General features: G+C 40.2%; 2 long non-coding RNA genes across 5 annotated transcripts; both read left to right on the top strand.

Moving 5' to 3' along the window:
* Positions 1–229: 229 nt before the first annotated feature.
* LOC119890705 lies at positions 230–3730 on the top strand. The gene is made up of 2 exons (XR_005442284.1): positions 230–546; positions 1987–3730. It is a non-coding gene; the product is annotated as an uncharacterized LOC119890705 (long non-coding RNA).
* A 265-nt stretch (positions 3731–3995) lies between these two features.
* On the top strand, positions 3996–7981 carry LOC119890703. 4 transcript variants are annotated; one of them, XR_005442279.1, is made up of 5 exons: positions 3996–4159; positions 6279–6570; positions 6662–6764; positions 7761–7835; positions 7909–7981. It is a non-coding gene; the product is annotated as an uncharacterized LOC119890703 (long non-coding RNA). The 4 variants fall into 4 exon arrangements; XR_005442281.1 differs by having other exon boundaries at positions 3997–4159; positions 7783–7835; XR_005442282.1 differs by lacking the exon at positions 7761–7835 and having other exon boundaries at positions 3998–4159.
* The last annotated feature ends 723 nt before the right edge of the window (positions 7982–8704 follow it).

Here is an 8704-nt window from a genome sequence, read left to right as displayed (position 1 = left end):
GCTTAAATGACCTTTCTTTCCCATTCTGACATTCAGTTTGGAGTTCAGGAGATTGTCTTGACCAGGACCACACCCCTAAATGCATTGAAGCAACTGCCATGTGATTGGTTGATTAGATAATTGCATTAATGAGAAATTGAACAGGTGTTCCTAATAATCCTTTAGGTGAGTGTATAAGACACCTGTGTTCCCTTGCTCTCTTTCTGTTTCCTGATCTATCCCCTTCTGTGGTTGTGGTTGGTTTGTTGTCCAGGTATGTGAAAGGAATACTTTCATGCACATCTAACTGGCTAACTGTTTTCTTCGCTTTTCCAGGTTACTCCTTACTTTAGTTCTGCTTTTTTTTTTTTTAATTCTCTTGTCTGTAACTTGTGTCTAGTTTTGCTTTAGCTGTAAATTCTTGAGGGTTTGTGATAGTTTGTCCAGCCAACTAGGTTACTTTATGTTAACTTGTTTGTGATTCTTTGTGTGTTAACATTTTGAGCGGGGTGCCATCTTGTTGGGAGTCTAGGTACCCCGTGGCAAGTTCCCTTCACTTGTCTGCATGTAAGTAACACAAAATGCACAAAATGCACTGCACCATTTTTGCTGTGAGTAATGCTGTGATGTTTGTAGTGCTGCACTTAAGGTAGGTAGTGGTAGCACTCCTGGGTAGTACTGTGTAGTCTGCCTCTCCGTAAGTGACCCTTGCTTAGTTTGTTTTTTGGAGAGCTGGATTTAAAGTTCTTGTATAAAATAATTGTAATAAATTCTTACTTACTGTTTTCATAGTCCTTATTGCTGTTTCGTGTTTCCTTTTCAGCAGTCCCAGTTCTTGCTTCTTAAAATTTAGGTATATTTTGAAACATGCCTCTGCCTAATCAGTAACATTCCTGTGTGCCTCTTCTCTATTCTTTCAAATCAAGATTTAAATATTTCCTGGGATGCAATTCCCTAGGTGACGTAGTTTGGCTTTCATTCAATTTCCCCCCTTCCTGGTCAAACATGCCCCATTTGCGAAAGAAAGATGGTCACGTTTGGTGTTTTGAAACTATAGAGATGGCAGGCACTGGCACCTCCAAAGAATTTGATTACATTAATTGTTAGGGTGGCTAGTAACAGAGTGGCGACATGAGTTTAAGTCATGGTAGTGATGGCTCACCATTGTGAAATGACCGTGTGCCAGTAGAGCAACATAAAATTTGACATTAAAAGATAATACTTCATTTACTTAAACAGGGTTAAAGTTTAGACCCAGGTCAAAAGCAGACCTAGTTTTCCAACAGTCAGAGGAGTGCTTTAGGAAGACTCTCAAAGTGTAAAAGCAAGGATCAGACCATTTCCCTTCTAGGTTTGATTTACTGAAACTTTGTTTTCCAGGTTTGAAACAAACTCCTTATCAACTGGTAACTCTCCCCGTTATCAGTGTTGGGCAATATTACTTTTTCCAGTAACTAGTGTAACAATTACCATTTCCAAAATGGTAATTGATTAGTTGGGCCTACTAATCAAAACATGTTGTGTTACTGGACGCACCATCCTTGACGTGAATGCACGGCAGGTCAGCAGCACCAGAAAGGGAGAAACTCTGGCCGCTGCTGCCAGTGATGCTTGGACTTGTCAGGAAAGAGTAGCGTTAAGCAATGTATGTGTTGTAAAAATACTGAAGGGCCTACTTCTATAAATGTGCAGGAAAAGGTTCACGGTTGTGATTTACTTATTACTTCAGCCGTTGGCATTAAGACGTTTTGTCAAAACCGTAACTTCATTCCTTGCTGCTGTTATGAACGGGATTTAAAAAGTGGGAGAGACTGCTTTGTTTGGGGGGAGGAGGGGTGGTAGTTAAAGTATTACTTTAACGGAACTTGTTACTTTTATCACCCAGTAATAAGTAGGGTAATACTGTTTTTTTGTTTTTTTAACAATTAACTTATTGCAGTTTCTAAGAACTTGCCCAACACTGGCTGCTAAAACACCAAAAATTGAACTCTTCTGTTTGCTGTGCAGTGAGCGACTGGACACTCAGGGATTTCCGCAACTTTGGCCCTGAGCACTGGGGCTCAGACACCCAACACGTGGAGAAGACCTGCAACTTTATGCTGTAGTGGCTCTCCTTCATGCACAGCTAGGCAACGACATGCACTTCAGTATATTGTATTTCTTCTATGAAGAAGCCTTATTCATTACTGTTTAATACTGAAACAGCCTCAGTATGTTTATATTGGTAACAGTATTTTAATAGCAGGCCTGCTGTTAGTCATGGTGTTGTAAGTCCTCTCACTAAACAGTGTTGAGTCTGTGGGGGATATCTGATACTTTTTCATAAGTGTGTTTGCTATTAATAAAGAACAAAGTTATATTAAGTCATTACATATACTAGCCAAATGGCTGCAAGATGGGACTTAAAATATAAACCTGCCATACTTATAGCCTGGGTTCAGAGTACCCATCTACTGCTTGAACAGGAATATATGGTGACTGTTTTAAACTTAAATCTGATCTGACATCCCTGTTGGGGAACATGGGATGCTCTTCTGTCACAGAACCACTCAGTGAATTAGGTCAAAAGAAATTAAGTAAAGAACTTGTCAAACATTATCTGGCTTTCATATTGAAAATGTAATGAAAAGTGAACTGGAGAGGAAATAAAGATGTTTCTCTTCCTCCTCCACCCTTGTCCCTCATATATTCCAGTGGGTCTGTTAGAGAGAGTGCCTCAGAAGAAACTACCTGGCGTCACTGATGGCCAGTTAAAATGTTGGGGACTGGGTCAGGATTAGGTGAGCAGAAGTATCATTCAAAATTAAACAACACTCAAATGTATTGTTAGTTTGTTATAACCTCTCACTTTGTCCCTCAAGTGAAATGCTACTTGGACCTGTACCAAAGTATTTCAACTTTTTGCCCAAACATAAGGCCAACGCCTACAATTGAATTTCTACTTCACTACTAAAACACCCAGGTTCTTCTTTTAGCTCTAGAGAATAAGATTCCAAGAAAGGACATTGTTTTAAATGATAAAGACTATTGAATAGTCTGCTTATTTGACTTGTGGTGCAGTAGTAGACTATATGGGTGTTTGTGTTCTTGTACTGAAATATATGCAATAAACTCTTGCCACCCTGAGAAATTTCTCTTATTTTATTTATTTTTTTTCTAGTTAAAGAAGCTGAAAGGTGTGATTTCTGATCCATCATCATTGAAGAACTTTAAAACATAAAAGTCCAGCAATGCTCTGTGAAATACATTTGAACATAGCCGTTTTTCTTTTGGAGATTGAAATGAAAGCCAGCTGAGTTTAATTAATAATTCAGTCAGTGAAATTAATCATTTAAATGTTAATGACAGCCTTTATTAGGTATAACTGTAAAGTGTAATCTATTCAACATCTTTGTGATAAAATGTATTTGTGTGATGCTTGTAATATGTTTTTTACGCTGAGCTGTTGATTCTACTTTTGAGATGGAGAGTAGATGGTTTCATATTGCATTTAATCTATTTTAATGATTTTTTAAACAATGACATGCACATACTGTACATGAGGAAGACAATGGCAATATTAGAGACGCCTCCAAATATAATGCAGCACCCAAAGGAAAACCCTGTGTTGATTAAATGTGTATTATATTGAACAAGCAATATCCAAGGTGTTATTTAGAAAAATAAAATAACTGAACATGCTTGCATTATTCAAAATGTATGTCTGAAAGATAAATTACAGTTGTACTTCAAATAAAGTATTTGCACAGACTGTGTGCCTGTAACTTGTAAGATAATTACATACATACATTTACATAATTAAATGTTGGTCAATTGATTTATTTTAGAGAAAGAACTGTAACATCTTAGAAACATGAAGTAGGCCTTTCCTTTAGTAAACAGGTGGTTTTCATTCCCAAACCTGCGACTTCAGTTGAGTGGTGAGTGCCAATCAGTAGACACCAGGTGCACTCAATTAACTTCAAACCACCACCTGCTCCATTTCAAGAGGCTACATCTTTGTCTGGGTGTTCAGCAGCTACAGGAGAGCCTTCGCATTGATTCATGGCTGGCGTCAGCGTTGAGCTGCTGGTGGTCCTGACTGCGATTCTGCTGGTTTCAGTAGAGGGATGGGCGCGGATCAAGAAAATTCAACGTACTAATGTTTGAGAGTCTGATCCACGAAGTGTTAACTTGCCAGGTAAACAACCACCAATGACCCAGCACTGACAATGAGCGTGTGGTCACTGAAAGCAGGTTCTTGCAAACCTCTTCTTTCACATAAACTGTATTACTGCATTAAGAACTCCACCATATTAACAAATCTGGGCCTGTTTTTACAGCTGGGCCATTATGTCATTTATGAGGGACAGTAATGCAGACATCACTTTGTAACTGTCAGTTACAGAATTAAGTCACAGACTTTATGATTGTAGTGACCACTCTCTTTTTCCTTTTGTGTGAATCACTCTCAGACTGAGACTTAAGACGCTTGCTTGTAGAAATACATGACCAAAGAAATACAATGTTCAGATGGTGTGTTCCAACATATGTATGAATGTTTATTTACTCCTTGCTTACAGAGGTTGAAAGAAAATGATTGCATGAACTAAACGCTAACTGAGGTATTAAAAGTAACGATACAATCCACACAGTCTAAAGACTGCATGCTCCTTCTTGCCAAATCTCTCGGGGGGGACAATTGTTGCGATGATTGCTAAGGTGACCAGTTCAATGGTCTTGGTCTGCTATAAGACAAGGATTAGGCTACGTACTGTACAGTATTTGTGAACAGCTACATCCTGAAGTTCATTGTCAATATCTACAATGAATGAACAGTCCACAGTTAAGATCAATAGATCTTTAGACCTCTGGATGTAAAGGCAACTACTTTAGCAATAATGGGGGGGGGGGAATGACTCTCACAATCATCTGACTTAACTGTGACACTTAGGAAGAATATAGCACAGGCACTGGGCTGATGTGCAATGAAATTATTTAGTTAATCTTGCGTTGCAGCTAAGGGACCCGTCTCAAGTAATAGGCTACAGTTATGTAGTAATGTCACATGCTGTGTATATGAAGGTGGATCAAACATAACTAATCTTAAATGTTTAATGGGGTACAGAGGAGCACAGTATTTATTTTCATTCTTTAAGTTGCACACATTACACAAGACTAATAAGGTAAGCAGAGTTGTTAAAAAATCCACTTATCCTGTAGATACACAGTATTATTAGGGGTGTGGGCTGTATTAAAGTATCCATTGATCCTGTACTCTATAATCACGCAGTAACGAGCTATGTGCTGTTCTCCCATTCTCACTCTGTATTTACAAACATCAAGGTGTGTAAGGGGAAATATAAAAGGTATATTCTCTCTTTTTGGTTTATTTTCTGTTTCTTTCCTACTACAACTACTTTTTACTCACCCCTGACAAGATGCCGGTGGTGACCACATCATGCTATGCTAACTATCAAGATTAGCTTAGCCTATGGCATTTTACGGAGCATAAATTATCCTAGTGGCTAGCGGACTTTTCCTCTCCTCATAGCTTAACAAATTACATGTAGTATTTATACTGTATCTTACTCACCGCTGACAGTCGCTGCATCTCCCGACATAACACCACAGTCAAATTTTCAGCCTGAACATGCGTTTTAAAACAGCAGCTGCTCGTAGTGAGAGCAACAAGCTGGAGGACTGCAGGGGGGGGGACTACCTTTACATCAAAGTCTGAGAGCGCTCTGCAACCAGACTGAAATAGCACCCACAGAACACGACTTGATGCTGATTGGACAGCGATATTCAGAGACAAACAGTCACAGCTAACTAACAGTGTGGTGGAAAGTGTGGAAAATCTCTTGCCTTTCCCGGCTTGGCGGTGCGTCGCCCTAATGAACAAGCCGCCCCGGGTCAGCTGCGCTGCTAGGCTGCAGCACACTCGCTTATGCCTTTTGGACCTGCAAGGGCATTAGCAAATCATGCAAAAATATCTCGCTATGCAAATTTGCAAACAAATAAATATAAACTATCAAATTGGCTCCTACAATGATCTTCGTTTAAATATTAACATTTACTATTGTCCTGTAATGTTATAGTCTGCTCTACTGCCTGTTTTGAACTTGGCTCAAATGTGTGATATCAAGCATAGATGACCTGAGATGTTTGTGTTTCAGTCCACTCTAGCAACTGCTTATTCATAAAGACTGGAAGAAACTATTTGGCTGGGCTGTCTACATTGATTTGACAGGAAATGGCTGAATTCTTTTTGACTGCAATCTGTGACATTGGTAACAAATACCTCCTCTCCCCTCCAGACGACAGCGGTGAAGATGCAGTTGAGGATTCACTACTTCAAGTTGAAGGCGCCACCACCAGTGGAAACTTGTACAACTTTGCTAACCATGGAGACCAGATTGACGCAGTAGATTCTAGTTAAAGAACATGGCGCAGAGGTACTGATAGTGGTTTCCAGATGGAATTTGAAGATCCCTTCAAAGAGCCAGACCAGCAGTACCAGTCAGCGTCGGACTGGGCTAGATGTAGTCTGCAGTGACGTTGGCTTCCAAATTACTCTGACGGGTTCATTAAGTGAAGTTAAAGTTGTGGGTATGTACTTGACTTTTCTGCTTATTTAAACGCAAGTCTTTTTTGCTGAATGCATGTTGTAAACTTACTAGGCTTTCACTTTGTTCATCAGGCTCAAAGGATCTGCTGGCTGTCATGGATGCTCCAGACTCTTGTGGTTATGAAGTGAACCCTTTGTCTTGGCTGTACCCTTCATCGGGTGCTATGTGAAATGGGTAGGTTTCTGTAAATGTACTGTAAAGTAATTGCCCTGGCTCTAGTCTTTGTAGTATTTCACAAAGAGCTTAGAGAAATTAACTCAGTTCAAGACTACACACACTTTTAAAGAGTGACTGCTACAGCCTGCAGTTGTTGTACGTCAACAAGTTTGATAAGACACAAGATGCGGTAGCAACTTGTGAGAGAAGTTTGACCCAGGCGCGTTTCCTCGCTCCAGTGGCCAATCCAATCCCACATTAAAGCGCATTGACTTCATCCCAGCGCTGCCACAACGGCCTGCATGTCCGCAACAGCCTGCAACACCGGCCCTGCCTTGATCGCCCCAACTCCCGCCGCTGCCTGGATCCCCCCCCCCCAGGGCCTGCAACACCGGCACTGCCTGGATCCCCCCCCCCCCAGGGCCTGCAACACCGGCACTGCCTGGATCTTATTTATGAAGGGTAACCATGACTGAACTCCATGTGTATTAAAACACACCCTCCTCGACCTGTCCGCCTAACCACGAGTCATATTTGTTTTTCCAAATGTGTCCATCCTTAAAATCATTGAATGCAAAAATCGTCACCAGAGGCGGTTCGTGGTTGAAGCCTTCCAGTTTATGGTTCAAAAGACAAATACATTGATGAAGAAGTGGGTAATCAGGAAGCCATTATGGGCCTAAATGGTCAAAGCTGTGCTGTGTACAACCGGTGCAGACTGAGAAGAGCCCTGACACAATATTGTGGTGACTTGTTCATTAAGGAGTCTGTTTTAAAATGGAACAGTAATGTATTCTATTCCGCTATCATGATTGCGAAGAAATGAAATTTACAAAATCATGTGTACTACACCTTGTCTAGCTTTCAAGTGTGAAGTGTCTGCTCCAATTGAATTGTCTTCACTTGAGATTTTGTACTTTAGAGGCAACTGTACCGTAACAGTTATGGGATGTAGAAACTTATTTTTCTGACATGGTGAATGTCTATTTTTTTTATCCCCCCCCCCCCCCCAAGATCTATTTCATGTGCTTTACAGAAGTGTGTTTAGCAGCAGATAGGCCATGTGAACAACGGTGCTTTGATGGAAAGGTGAGTCTGTAAACTATGCCAATGTGCTATCAGCTCAGTGTTTTTAAAAGTCTAATCAATTCTTTTCTTCTAGGCACCATGAGGGTGCTGCAGAAGACTTATGAAGATAAGGGGGAAGAATAAATATACCATGTTTTTAACACGTACACCAGGTCTTGTGGTTTTTGTTAATATGTAGACTTACAAGTCTGTAAATGACTTAAACCACATTTCTCTTGTGAAATGGTGACACTATTCATACAAGGATACTGTTGGTAGAGTGATCTTCAGCCTTTTGATCAAGGTTTGAGCAGAGGAATCTCTACACTGTATATTGTAGATAAGGAGAGGGGAAATGAGAATGCAAATATCCATAGAGGATCAACAGAAACGCCTCAGAATAATGCAGTACTTCAACACCAAAACTACATGCTCCAAAATTGAAAAGTACTTGGATGAGATATGGGTCTAGAGCTGACAGTGTTATTGGGCTGTGAATGGCCTAAGACATGTGGTGTTATATTAAGGTAACATGACAAGGGAAAATGCAGTACGAGGACCAATCTCTTACGTTTTATTAGTGGTTGGACTTTATTGAAGAGACTGCACGAAATGAAAGACTGACTTACGTTCTCAGAATTCAACACATGCAATGTACTTAAGAAGAAACAGACATACAGCTAAACAAGGACAACAAGCTGGACAAAGGGAAAAACAATTACTATGTCCAAATCTATATAACAATGTATGCAAACAGTAAGACAGAGTGACAGCAGTTCTGGCATGCATTTATGAACCCTTTGTAGCTAGTGGTCATTTAAATTTTTACATATGTTTGGAAATTGACCCCTTAAGGCTTGACATACAGCTAAGCAGTAAATGTGTGCTCT

Source organism: Micropterus salmoides, unplaced genomic scaffold (assembly GCF_014851395.1).
Source record: "Micropterus salmoides isolate LMB-PRFRI ecotype aquatic unplaced genomic scaffold, ASM1485139v1 Ms_hic_scaffold_6, whole genome shotgun sequence".
Taxonomy (NCBI): Eukaryota; Metazoa; Chordata; class Actinopteri; order Centrarchiformes; family Centrarchidae; genus Micropterus; species Micropterus salmoides.
Note: the sequence above shows the minus strand (reverse complement) of the source record. Positions and strands in the feature narration are given on the sequence as shown.